Genomic DNA, 13,062 nt, shown 5'->3' on the forward strand with positions numbered 1-13,062 from the left:
GATTTTTACAGGTTATATGACCCTATAAAAACATTTGTTTGAAAAAATACATCATACAAACTAAATCACAGAGAATTGAAACCATATCACATACTAGCTGGTATTCTTCTGTTTAATATTTGATATATATGTATAACATTTTAGAAACTTCATAATCATATTGTATAAGTTATTTGTAAATATACAAATGATAAGAAAATTAAAAACAAAATAAAACGCTTCGTTCTAAATGTTTGTCAGTTAGGTAAAATATTCCAAGACTGCAGCTGATAAATACTGTAAAGGCACTGAATGACCAAGCAATAAACTATTATCATAACTAAGAGAGATGTTAAAACCTACCTAGTTTAACTTCCTATTTACACGCATAATATTTCGAGATGCTGAAATATGATTTATGATCTGATTTTGTGTATTAGAAAACAATTAACTAAAAACATCTCATGTTCCGTAAAAGTTTATGGGGATCGTCCTAAAAAATCAAATGCTGCTGTCCTTGTAGAGCTTAGGAATTTCCCCGTTTCTATCATTTGCAAAGAGCGTTGTAGAGATAATTGAATCACAAAATTCACTTACTCATAGTATATAGAGAATTCGGTGATTTGTTAATAGTAATACGAGAAACATATATTAAATATCTATTAGATAATGTATGATATAACGCTAACATCTTTGATACTAACTATCGCGACCAATATGTACAAGATTTGAATGACATTGTAGTGAATCAATCTGTTATTTTACTATAAATAATTTAAAACTTTATCTATGTACGCATTGACGATGTTAAAGATGATACATATACAGGTAAAAAACAGCCGTTTGGTCTCAGATTATGCTCCAATCCTTTTGAAATTATAAGTGGGAAAGATGCCGGTATTGATAGAAACAGAAGTAACGTAACATTTGTTCTCATAAAATTTAAGTCCGAATACCAACAATTTTTATGTTGCCTCACTTACTGGACAAAAGTATAAGATTAATAATTTCTTTGCATGCAGAATAAAAGACGACTTATGCACTTTTTTTTCAAAAGCACGACGACGCATTTAAAACTACCGGGACAGTCATTTTTCGTTAAGCTCCTTTAACATTTGGCCCAGAGTCACGACTCACGCATTTAAAGAAACGTGTAAAATCGGCGGATACAGTATGCGGATATGCCAATATACAGTGAAACTGTAGTCTCGGATAAAATTAATGGTCTTTCTAGTTAAAGGGACTCAACTGAAGCTTATTGACTTGACGGTACGAGATTTTTTAACCTTATGATGAATGTCTGAATCAAGAACTTGTGTGCAAATTGTCAGGTGAAAGCATTGCAACGTTCATTAATCGAATTGGGCCATAAATCACACACAAAAATGGAATTTTCAATTTTATTCTAAGCATATATTTTTAATTTCCTTTACAGATTTTCCATGCACTTACTTCACTTGATCGATGAGAAATGACCTTTAAACTGAGAGAATGGTTATTTAAGATAAGATAAAGAAGTAAAATAACACAGGATCATATTCAAAAATTGTTTATATGTACATACAAATGTTAAATGTTTCTTTTATTAGACAAATACATTAAATAAGGGGAAAAACAATAATATGGCATAGATCAACTATATTATAAGGATAAATCGTATCCTTCTAGAGTATTTAAAGCAGAAATATGAAATAAATCTAAAACAAAGTATTTGAAGAAAGAATATTTTTGCGCACATTAACAAAAAACTTTCATTTCAAAAGTTGTTTACATTATGTTTCTTATGTAAAAATTACCACACTTGTATGTTTATTGTGTATATATGTGCCGTAAAATAGTCATCAGCTAAGAAAACATATTTAGAGTTGACATATCAAGCTGGATTGGCTGAAAGTAAAAATAGTTGGCCGAGGGCAATAAATTTTTGGGAAACATTCACTTGTAGTAATACGATACAATAGACAAGTACAAAATAATATTTATCTTCTATAACATTCATGTTCAATTAGTCCTATCTATGTACAATAAAGGTCCTTCTTCAAAGGCAAGTTTATGAGCAGATCTTCGAAATCATGTAAGTGATTATTGACATCAACATGCAATAGTTTTCAATATCAAAACCTGTATTAATAACTTCGTAATCATAAAGTTTTGGCATAGTATCTACCGTGCAAAAAATGTGACAATACTGGCTATAAAGGCGTTCTCTTGTTTTACTTGTCTCACATCTACTTTAAGATAATATTACATTCAGGAGAGCCCATAACTTTTGGTCTAACCCTTGTTGTTTTGTTTATCTATAGTAATGTATTTATGTATAATTATTTATTATTTTCAAATTTTATATATAATTTATTATACACACGCACGTACACACTAAAATATGATTCAACTAAATTGAAAAATATATGTACTTACTTGAAGAACAGTCACAAGTTTAACTTCGATAAATAACTGAAACCCAGATCATCTATCTAACAGTGATTTATTACTATGGACCAATGAGCCAAGTTCAGCTTATCATACATAAGACATATGTGTATTTATGTTTCAGGAGACCAAATAACCTTTCACCTGTCTTGAAGAATTCTTTCTTTTCTTGAAATATCAAGAGGCATTTGAGAAAGCTTACCATTAACAGTTGCATTTCTTGTTTATTTAGTATTTAAACTTGTTTTAAACATTGATATAAAGTTTTCAATATCCAGGGCTTTGTGAATCAAATTACTTAAGACTTTACTTATACCGATTGAAACATCATCAAACAAAGATTTTAATGTAAACAGTATTCAAAGCTTGTTTAAATAAAGCCTAATGTACACTAAAAATTTGTCACTAGCATACAAAGTAACGCCATCATAACAAAATTTACTAAAAGTATTTGTGTATCATCGTAATATACATCAATATGTTCTTGTCTATTACTCAATTTACAGATTAAATTAAAAATTTTGTTTTTATTTAAAGCGCTTCAAAGAATATTTATTCTTTTAAACAATTGCATGGTCGGTTTAGTTTCTTTTTGAAATTTGACAAACCCAGCTAGTTCATTGAAAATAAATTTGTTGTTTCATCAGCAAAAATTAAAAAAATTTGCAATTTCATTTACGGAGAATTTTTTACACCGAATGTCTTTATTCGAAAAATTTTTTACCCATCCCCATGAAATGAACAATATGAACAAAGGGGAAAATACTAGTTTTATTTTAAAAAAATTTTTTTAAAACACAGAGTATATCTTTTTTCATTTTCCATCTAAACCAACAAAAATTTTTTGGGTTAAATCCATTATAAAAAGCTAAGCACTTTGGGTTTTAGGTTTTTTGTGTGAGGTTTTATGTCGTTTTTCTTCCTTCAGATTGTTTCTTTGTTTAAATTGACTAAATCTATTATTATGGCAGAAAATTGAATACAAAGACAAAACACCTTTTTTCTATTGCCATGCCTATTTCTTAAATCTCTAACTAAACAAAATTTCCCAAAGCGTTGTGAATTTAATCACTTTTGAAAATTTTTAACAATTCTATATTTCCCGGGGGGCGTTTTTTCCGAAAATTATTTTCCTTGTTTCATCCTCAAAAACAGAAAAATTATGCGGTTTTTCTGACTCCTTTCAACCGAAAACAGTAATAAAACCTTTCAAACTTATCCCGCTAAAACTTTTCTTGTTTTTCTTTCACCCTTTTTACGGAACAAGGGACTGTATCATTAAAAAACGGGTTTTACCCCATAGCTTTTTCCCTTGGCATGCTATACGAAATTATCTTGTTCTCTATTTAAATTTTGGGGGGAATTTTACGTCAAATTTGATAAAACTAAATTTTTTCCCAAAGGTCGGGGAAATTTTAAACAGCTATTCGACTATTTGGGAAAAAAAGTAACATCCCCTGGTGCCCGATTTTATTTTTCTATTTTTGACACTAACTTATTTTTCTTCCATATTTAAATAGTTTCCCAATTTTAAATTTTTTTTATCAACCAAAAATACCCTTTTTTCGCTAAAAAATGCAAGTCCCGTTATTTCGAGTTTTTTTATCACGTCGGGTTTTCTTTTTACCCTTTCCCAAAATTCTAACTTTTTTTAGCCCGAAAAATTTTATTAAACTAGGTTCTTTATTGTATTGACCAAAAATTAGTTTAGACTTTTAAAGGGTTTTTAGTTCACCATTTCCGGGTTGAAAAATTTATATCTAGGGTTTTTTATTAAATGTTTTTAAAAAATTTTAAATTTTTTAAAAACCCCTAAATTTGAAAATTTAATTTTACATCCATATTTTTTAAATTTCAAAAAATAATTTTGGTTTCCCCTGGGGTTTTTTTTTTTCCGGGTTAAATAAGGAAAAAAATTTTTCTCATGCAAATGTTTATAGCATCGCCCTTTTTAAAACTGCTGATTCTTTTCAAAACTTCTTTTTCTCAAAAATTTTGTTTATTTTTTAACAATTTTTTTTATAAAAGACTTTCTATATTTTGTTCAGAATGTTTTAAAAATTTTAAAAATTTTAGTTGGCTTTTCTAAAAGGGAATAGTCAACCCGGGTTTTAAAAGGGTTGAATTTACACGGTTTCTTATTTTATCCAAATTTTTTTCGGGGATTGTTTCGGGATTTTACATTTTTATTTGGTTTTTTCCCCTTGTTGGGGGGTCGAAATTTATAAAGATATCTTTAATATTTCGAACATTTCACAGGTCTTTTTGATTGTAAAACTAAAAATTTTAGGGGAGCAAAGGTCTTCGTGTGTTACGCAATTTTTTTTAATCACTTATTTCCCCCTTTTAGTAGGCATTTTTTTGGCGGATCCCTGGGCTGTTTGTTTGAATTTCGTCCCAAAGGCATTTTTCCTGTAGTTTAACCAAATGGGCTTTTGTTTCCCTTTTTTTGTTTTGAGCATTGTGGCAATTTTGGGCAGAAAATTCGTTTCAGTATCGGAAAATAACTTACGGGATTTTTGATAAATACATGTTCATCCTTTATTTTGGGTCAAATAAATCCTAAAGCTACTTTTCCCTTTTTCCCATTTCTTTTTTAAGTTTTCCATTTAAGGTTTTTCCCGGAAAAATTTTATTTAAAATTTTAAATCAGCAAGGGGTATCCAGCATTTTTAGAAGGGGAAAAAGGGGATGGTTAAAAGGGCAGTTAAAATTTATTTTCCCTTGGGGGTTTCTGATATTAAAAATTTTTTAATTCCCATTTCGAATTGTCTGCTTAAATTTCCATTGCAAATTTTTTTCCCGAAAATTTGACAAAAATCAGTTGTACAGTTTAAAATTTTGACAAATAAATCATTAATAATACATTGCTTGTGCATTGTCATCCATAATCCTAGTTATATTCATCAATTTTGCATTAAACATGAAGTCTACAGATACATTTTTGATATCTAAACATTTCTTAAAATTTTCATATATATGATATTGTACAATACTCATTTCTTTTGTTTTCTTCTAAGCTAATTATTTGTTAGATTTCTAGTAATTTCAGAACACTTTATTGGTCTATTTAAAAATGTAAAATAGTAAATGTTTGCGTCCAAAACAATTATACAATTATGCCAGCGTATTGTAGCTTCTGTCCCATTTCTCCCCACCCCGGATGGATTATCAAACTTCTGGTAAATGCCCCTCCCACACATTTCGAGTTTGTAAAATCCCCCAAGTGTATTTTCCTTTAAAGGGATTTAAAGTGACGATTGACGTCCATAGTTAATTTCAGATTTTTTTGACAGTTTACATGTTTAATTTCTAAGCGTAGGTAAGACCGAAATACAGTGTAGTTAACGGTTCCATGAATTAAATTTTGAAAAATACTAAGAAAAGCTGCTGATACCTTCTAATGCTGTATCCAAGGCTGCCTTAAAATTAACAAAATTACACACTAAATACGTATTGAAATGATCGAAACTTATATTTTTTAGAATCATACAATTATACGAAAACAGATGCCATGAGCACTCACCAGTTAAACATCACTTTACATGAATCCCTCAATGTATTTGTCTGACTTTTATGATTAATGTCTATAGAGATAAAGGGCTATATAAGTTAAAGTAATTTTACAAAGTTATTTAAATATAGCAAAATAATCCATTGATTGCTTTACCAGTTTTTTGTGTGCAAAATCAAGATCAACTAGAAACTGCCATTGTCATGGCATGAATACCCCGCACACCACTTTCTCAGAATCAACAGTGGTCATTTAGAGCTCAAGGATTACCTTTCTGCCAAATGAGTGCATTGCTAAATACGAATTCTACATGTTTTAGTGACAAACAGTGACATTTACCTTTGACCAACTGATCTCAAAATAAATAGGGATCATTTACTGGTCATGACCAACCTCCATTCAAAATATGAAGACAGAGGGTTAAAGGATTTTAACTACTTCAGGATAGACACGTAACACTAAACAGACGTAAAGCTAATTCCAGTATGTCCTCCTTACAACCTTGCTGTAAGGGGAATAAGTCATGACCAAAATGCATGGGCATTGGTCATGTCCACCCTCTATGCAAAATATGAAGACTGTGGGCCGAAGCATTCTTGAGCTACTAAATGCCAAGTTTTTTAGAAGCAAGGCCCCTATGACCTTGACCTCTGGCGTCAAAATCAAAACACTGTGGAAGGCATTCTAAAAGCATTTAAGCAGATAAACTTATTGTAGTAAAAAGCCCTGTGACCTTTATCCTCTGACACAGTCACCGAAATATTTACTACTCATATATATAACCAACCTGAATACCAAATATGAAGACTGTTGGCCTAAGCATTATTAAGCAATTGAGCGGACAAAACTATTTGAGCTAAAGGCACCTGTGATATTGACCTTTGACCCAGTGACTTCAAAAATCAATAGGAGTCACCTAATGGTCATGATCAACCTAAATGCCAAACATAGATTGTGGGTTAAAGGATTCTTAAGTTATTATGCGGACAAGCTTTTAAGGTCCAGGCCCCTGCGACCTTGACATTTGATCCAGTGACCTCAAAATAAATAGGGGTTATCTAATGATCATGACTCATCTCAATATTAAATATAAAGACTGTGGGTCAAATGATTCTTATGTTATTGGGCGGACAAAAATTTTTTGGCCATGGCCACTGTGACTTTGACCTTTGACCTAGTGTCCTAAAAATCAATAGGGGTAAATTGATAGACATTACCAAACATTATATCAAATATGATGAATGTTGACCAAAGCATTCTTAAGTAATTGAACGGACAATTTTTTTTAAATTTAAGGCCCCTGTGACCTTGACCTTTGATCCAGTGACATGAAAATCAATAAGGGTCGCCAAATGGTCGTGACTAACCTCCATGCCAAATTGGATGACTGTTGGTCAAAGAATTTTAAAGTTATTGAACTGACAAGCGTTTTGAGGTCAAGGCCCCTATGACCCTAACCTTTGAGTCAGCGAGCTCAAAAACAATAGGGGTCATTTAATGGTCATGAGTAACCTCCATGTCAAATATGAAGACTGTGGATCAAAGGATTCTTAAGCAATTGGGCGGAAAAGGTTTACAACTAAAGGCCCCTATGACTTTGAACTCTGACCTCGAAATCAATAGGGGTCATTAACAATGCATAACCAACCTGAATACCAAATATGAAGACTGTCGAACAAAGCATTCTAAAGCAATTGAGCGGACAAGCTTTTTGAACTAAAGGCGCCTATGACCTTGACCTTTGACCCAGATACTTCAAAAATAAATAGGGGTCATCTAATGGTCATGACTAACATCCATGCCAAACATGAAGACTGTGAATCAAAGGTATAAGTCATTGGGCGGACAAGCTTTTTATGTAAAGGCCCCTGTCACCTTCGATCAAGTGACCTCATAATCAAAAGGGGTCATCTAATAATCATGACTAACCTTTATGCCAAATATGAAGAGTTCAAGACTGTTGGTCAAAGGATACTTAAGTTATTAGGCGGACATTTTTTGTCAGGACCCCTGTAACCTTAACCTTTGACATAGTGACCTCAAAATCAATAGGGGTCATCTACTAATCATGACTTATCTCAATACTAAATATGAAGACGGCCGGGCGGACAAGTTGATTCTAGTATTCCCACTTTACAACTTTGTTGTGCGGGGAAAGAACCCCATACAACTTTGTTGTGCGGGGGTATAATAAACACTTATTTTTTTGTCACTTTTGACAAACCTTTTATTTCCAGGACCGATTATATTAAGTATTATGTCAATAATCGAGGCTTACATTATTTTTAATGTTGTACTTTTTTAACGCTTAGAATGAATTATATTGTTGACGTCCTGTAAATGAACCGGTTACCAGCTTGACATTTTACATTATCGAGGTCGTTATCTGTTTCTAACGGTTTATTCATTGTCACATGCGCTTACGCATATTGAGATGGACATTAAGTAATAGAGCCGTCCCAAAGGCCACCCTGGTGCTTTAAATAGGACCTCCATTTTTAAGGTTTTATCAAAAAGTCAATTAGTATTATTAATAGATAACCGGAGAAATCTGTAGATTTTTTAAAATGTTGTTAGTGTGGATATTTTTACATATTATCAATTACATGATTTATATCCTGTAAATGTGTGTAAGAAGCAAAATCTCGCCAAAGACATAGATCACCAGTCCAGTCTTCTTACAATTGTATCAATACAGTGGTTTGCAAGTCAGTACAACCGCATGCACTTTGCATTGTTTCGTTCACGTTTTGTGCGTGATTGTTATGACACGGACACAAAAATGAATGCTCTAAATGTCAAATTCTAAACTTGAAATTGAACTTACTGAAGGCGATTCTTTTTATCCCGATAAAGGTCAATAATGTCTAATAAACAATTGTTCAAACTCATGTCACGTCAAAATAGTACGCATAATAATGAGATGGAATGTTTACTTTCGGTTTTAAAAATGTTCGTATTTTTACCATAACCACCGTATATAAATAGCAAGCACACATCATTAGAAAATTGTCTATTTTTAAAAGAAAAAGCGAATTCATAAATGCCCACAAACACGTATTTAAAGGATACATTCTTTGCGAATTTATGTAAATGAAGTAATTTGGAAGAATTTTAGACACTTTTATTAGGAATTGTCTGTCATGTCTTGTCGAATTTATGCAAACAAAATTGTCTTTTACTTAGTTTGTTTCTTTGTAGGGAGTGTTTCTCTTTAATTTACACATAAGTCGTTACCCCTTACTCGCTTGAAATGCCATGTGCACGTTTATCCCCAGAACCGTAACGTCAACTTGATAGCAGCCGTTTTATAAAATTAAATGTACTGAAAAACAGACTATATATATATTAACACTGATTAACTTGTTTTGGCCCTTAATTTCTATATATTAAAAAAGATTTTAATAAAAAGAAAAGAAATAATAACCCATGCAGGGAGTTTGTGATAATATTTGACTGACTGTGTGTTAAACTTTCTATTGAACGTTGCCAAATTGAAAAATAAATCTTATAACAAAATAGATTATAGATCTACTTACACCATTTCCAACCGAATAACCGACACAGTTTTACCGTTACGCGGAAGTAATGGCTATACCACGACACATGTTACCTATAAATCGATTTTTATGTCGTTAAGAAAAGAACTCAATATTGTAATAATCGTTGTCGTGTGTTTACAACTGTTTATCAACCATTTACACAATGTTTAATGTTTTTGTTCCGTCTGTTATATATCTCATTTTTTTATTTTCTATTTTCGTTTTTAGTATTTTTTCCTACAAGTGAGAGACATTTGACTGACACATAGCTACTTACTTTTAGCCAAATGTTATAATTACCTTTGATACAACCCATTCTTCCTAGACTAATTCGATCTCCATTAAATTTCATAACGAGTAAAGCTGCAAATTGATCGTTTCACTTCTAATAACTTTCCGAATAGTCCCGATTTGTGATTTTGTGGTGTAACATTTCTAATTTTCAATAAATTATACTTGATAGTTTATTTTAAAAACATTATTTTCAAAGAATTGAAAACGAAACTTGAAAATTGCACAGGCGTATCTAGCGTGGCCAAAATCGAAATTACACCTAACCCCTTTAACAACTGAAAGTTCGAAATATGTCACTGTCAAAGAAAAATAATACATATCCGTATCGCCACATATCCCATAGTACATGTTGGTTAAATAGAAACTAAATTTAAATATTTGTAATATAAGTCAAACTCAGACCTGTATATAGTCAAAATATTTAGACGTAAACTGCAGATTTGAAGCTATTCTTTACATTAGTCAAATCCGCTATTATAACGTCTTAAGATATCTATTTAAAAGTCCGTAGCAAAATAAATTGGTCAGCATTGTGTACACCGGCCTTACTGACCGGTGTGAAACTACTCTAAGCATGATGGGAACGCATTACATTTTTACATGGCAGCTTGAACACGGAAGTGATAGAACAAAACGCAAATGGGGCCAGTTGAAAAATTAAACTTTTTCCATACCCTGTTGGCAAAATAGCCCTTACGTCATTTTTACCCAAAACATGCATCAAATACACCTTTTGACAATCCTTTAGTGGTTTTACAAACCCAGTTCCATTCAACACACGGGATGGTATTGTTTAAAACCGAAAGTGAAAGCAGTTTATAATATTTGAATAAATAGTCACACAGTCGAACTATCAATTGCACTCCGGAAAACAAGCTTGGAAGCAATAAACGATTTTTATCACTTGGAAAGATATATTTAGTTTTATAAAATAAAATTGTCATCCCTACGCGAACTTCTTTATGTCGGAGTCATTTTTACCCCTATTTGGGGTGAGTAATGCGTCGTAAGACACAGGTCGATATTTGAGAGACCGGTGTGTATACAATGATTGGTCAGTACAATTTGACAAATAGCTCTAACTTTTTAACAGTGCAAACACGTACAAAAATATATTCTAGATCTGTAATTCCATTATCAATCAAATTAGGAATTGAACTTCCCAAACCATTTGTGATGCACCAACTCTTTCAGATTTTAAAACATTGCTAAAAAATCATTTCAAACCACCAGTTGTTCCTAACTAAGCGGTGGACGTACTTCTTCTGTCTTTGATGGTTGACTAAGAAACCAAAGAAGAAACTTAAATGCAGACTTGTACGATAAAATCCATTATGTGACTGTGGTAGTGGGGTGAAGGATGCAGAGCAAAATGTTTTCAACTGAACAGAGACGCAACTTATTTATAGCTATATGAACTAGACTTTATCATCCGCTAAGTACAGACAAATTTCTAGTTGGAAACACTACTTACTGATAGCGAAAATGAATTTGTATTTCAAGAAACATAAAAGTTTATTAAACATTCTAACAGATTTAAATATTTAATTCTGAGTATGCCTCTCTTACAAGTTTCAATAAGATCAGCCTCGAGTCTGTTTTTCGCAAATTTTGCTAAAGCAGCGAACACTCAAATACAGCAATACCGTACAGTAGAGGGAAGTCTATATTTTGACGGATTTTGATACAGAAAATGTGTTTTGGTCTTGATTTAGTGGTAAATATCAACATCGTTCGCAAATGCCAACAAGTACGCTACAATTTATAGCCAATTTAACAAAAAGTATTCAAATTGCAGGAAAAAGTAAATACTGCTCTAAAACCAGACACATTTGTATTATCAGCTTCACGAAATTGGTAAGTTGGGAAATATCGATTAGGTGATTATGGAGAAATAAGTTTACTTTCGTTTTCGATGTTTTGAGGGGTTATTTTCGGTGAACGCTGTATGTTAACACTGAAAAAGAAAAGAAAATGAAGGGATTTTGTTATAAACTGATAAATGAATTCGGCTGTGTGTTAAATTTTCTATTTTTGACAGTTTTTGAACGTTGTCAATTTGAATATTGTATAACAAAATAGATTAAAAATCAACTGACACCATTTGCAACCAAATATGCTGTAAACACAAACGCGGAAGAAATGGCTTTACCACGACACAATTTTTTACCTTAAATTGATTTTTATGTTGCAATGAAAAGAACTCTATTTTATAATAATAATCGTTGTCGTCATACTTTTATCTCTGTTTACAACTGTTTATCGCTCATTATATGGGGTTTTGTAGTCAATGTTTAATGTTTGGTTTTTCTTTTTCGTTTTTTTTTTCGTCTTTTATAATTTTCTTACTTTCTTTTCTCTTTTCTCATCTTTTTTTTCCAGTACTTTTCCTACCAGTGAGAGGCATTTGACTGGCACATGGCTACTTTCTTTTAACCAGCAAAAAATGCTAAAATTTATATTCTAACACTATCGGATTTTTTTTCTATATAAACAAAGAAGGCCCGAAGCGTGCATTATTCTACAACAATGCACTCGCCGTTCTTATTATCTCCCTGTGTATTTTCACATTGAGGGCGTCATTTTGTTTGAAAAATGTGATAAATAAAAACAATTTTTTTGTCGAATTTTGTTGTGAAAACAACTAGAATGAAAGAAAATGGTCTAACTAAGAAAATGAATCCGAACACCAATATCTTTAATTCAGTCGTTAAAGCTGTACATACGTTTAAAGGGTTGTTTACGTGACGTCACAAAGTAGCGCCAAACAGCACGTGCAAAACAATCAAATCAAGTACGCCTTTTTAATGTCGAAAACGAGTTAAGTTTTACATTTATTTCACTTTTACTAATTTGTATTTCGCTTGAAAAATTATAGAGTAAAACGTTTTCAAAATTCGTTATTCTCAAAATGTTTCTACACACGGTAGATTTAACGACAGTTCTTTGCAGCCCACTCGAACAGCCTTTAAAGAACGTTTCTATTGGAAACTCTGAGGCGAAAAATTTTTTTACCATCAAGCATAAAGTCCAATTATATTTTTCTTGACGTGTTTGAAATGAAATAGATATTAATTCTTCGTGCATTATTGTATAATAATGCACGTTTTTCGTTCAAATGCTTTGTAATTAATCACTCAGGCCTATCGGCCTTCGTGATTATATTACTACGCATTTGAACTCAAACCGTGCATTATTCTACAACAATGCACTCAGAATTGATATCTATTTCCTAAATAACCTTCGATTGCCATTCTTCCAAAACTAATTTATCTCCATTAAATTTTATTTCCAGACGAGTAA

Source organism: Ruditapes philippinarum, unplaced genomic scaffold, assembly GCF_026571515.1.
Source record: "Ruditapes philippinarum isolate M1 unplaced genomic scaffold, ASM2657151v2 ctg1984_1_1_1_1, whole genome shotgun sequence".
Classification (NCBI taxonomy): domain Eukaryota; kingdom Metazoa; phylum Mollusca; class Bivalvia; order Venerida; family Veneridae; genus Ruditapes; species Ruditapes philippinarum.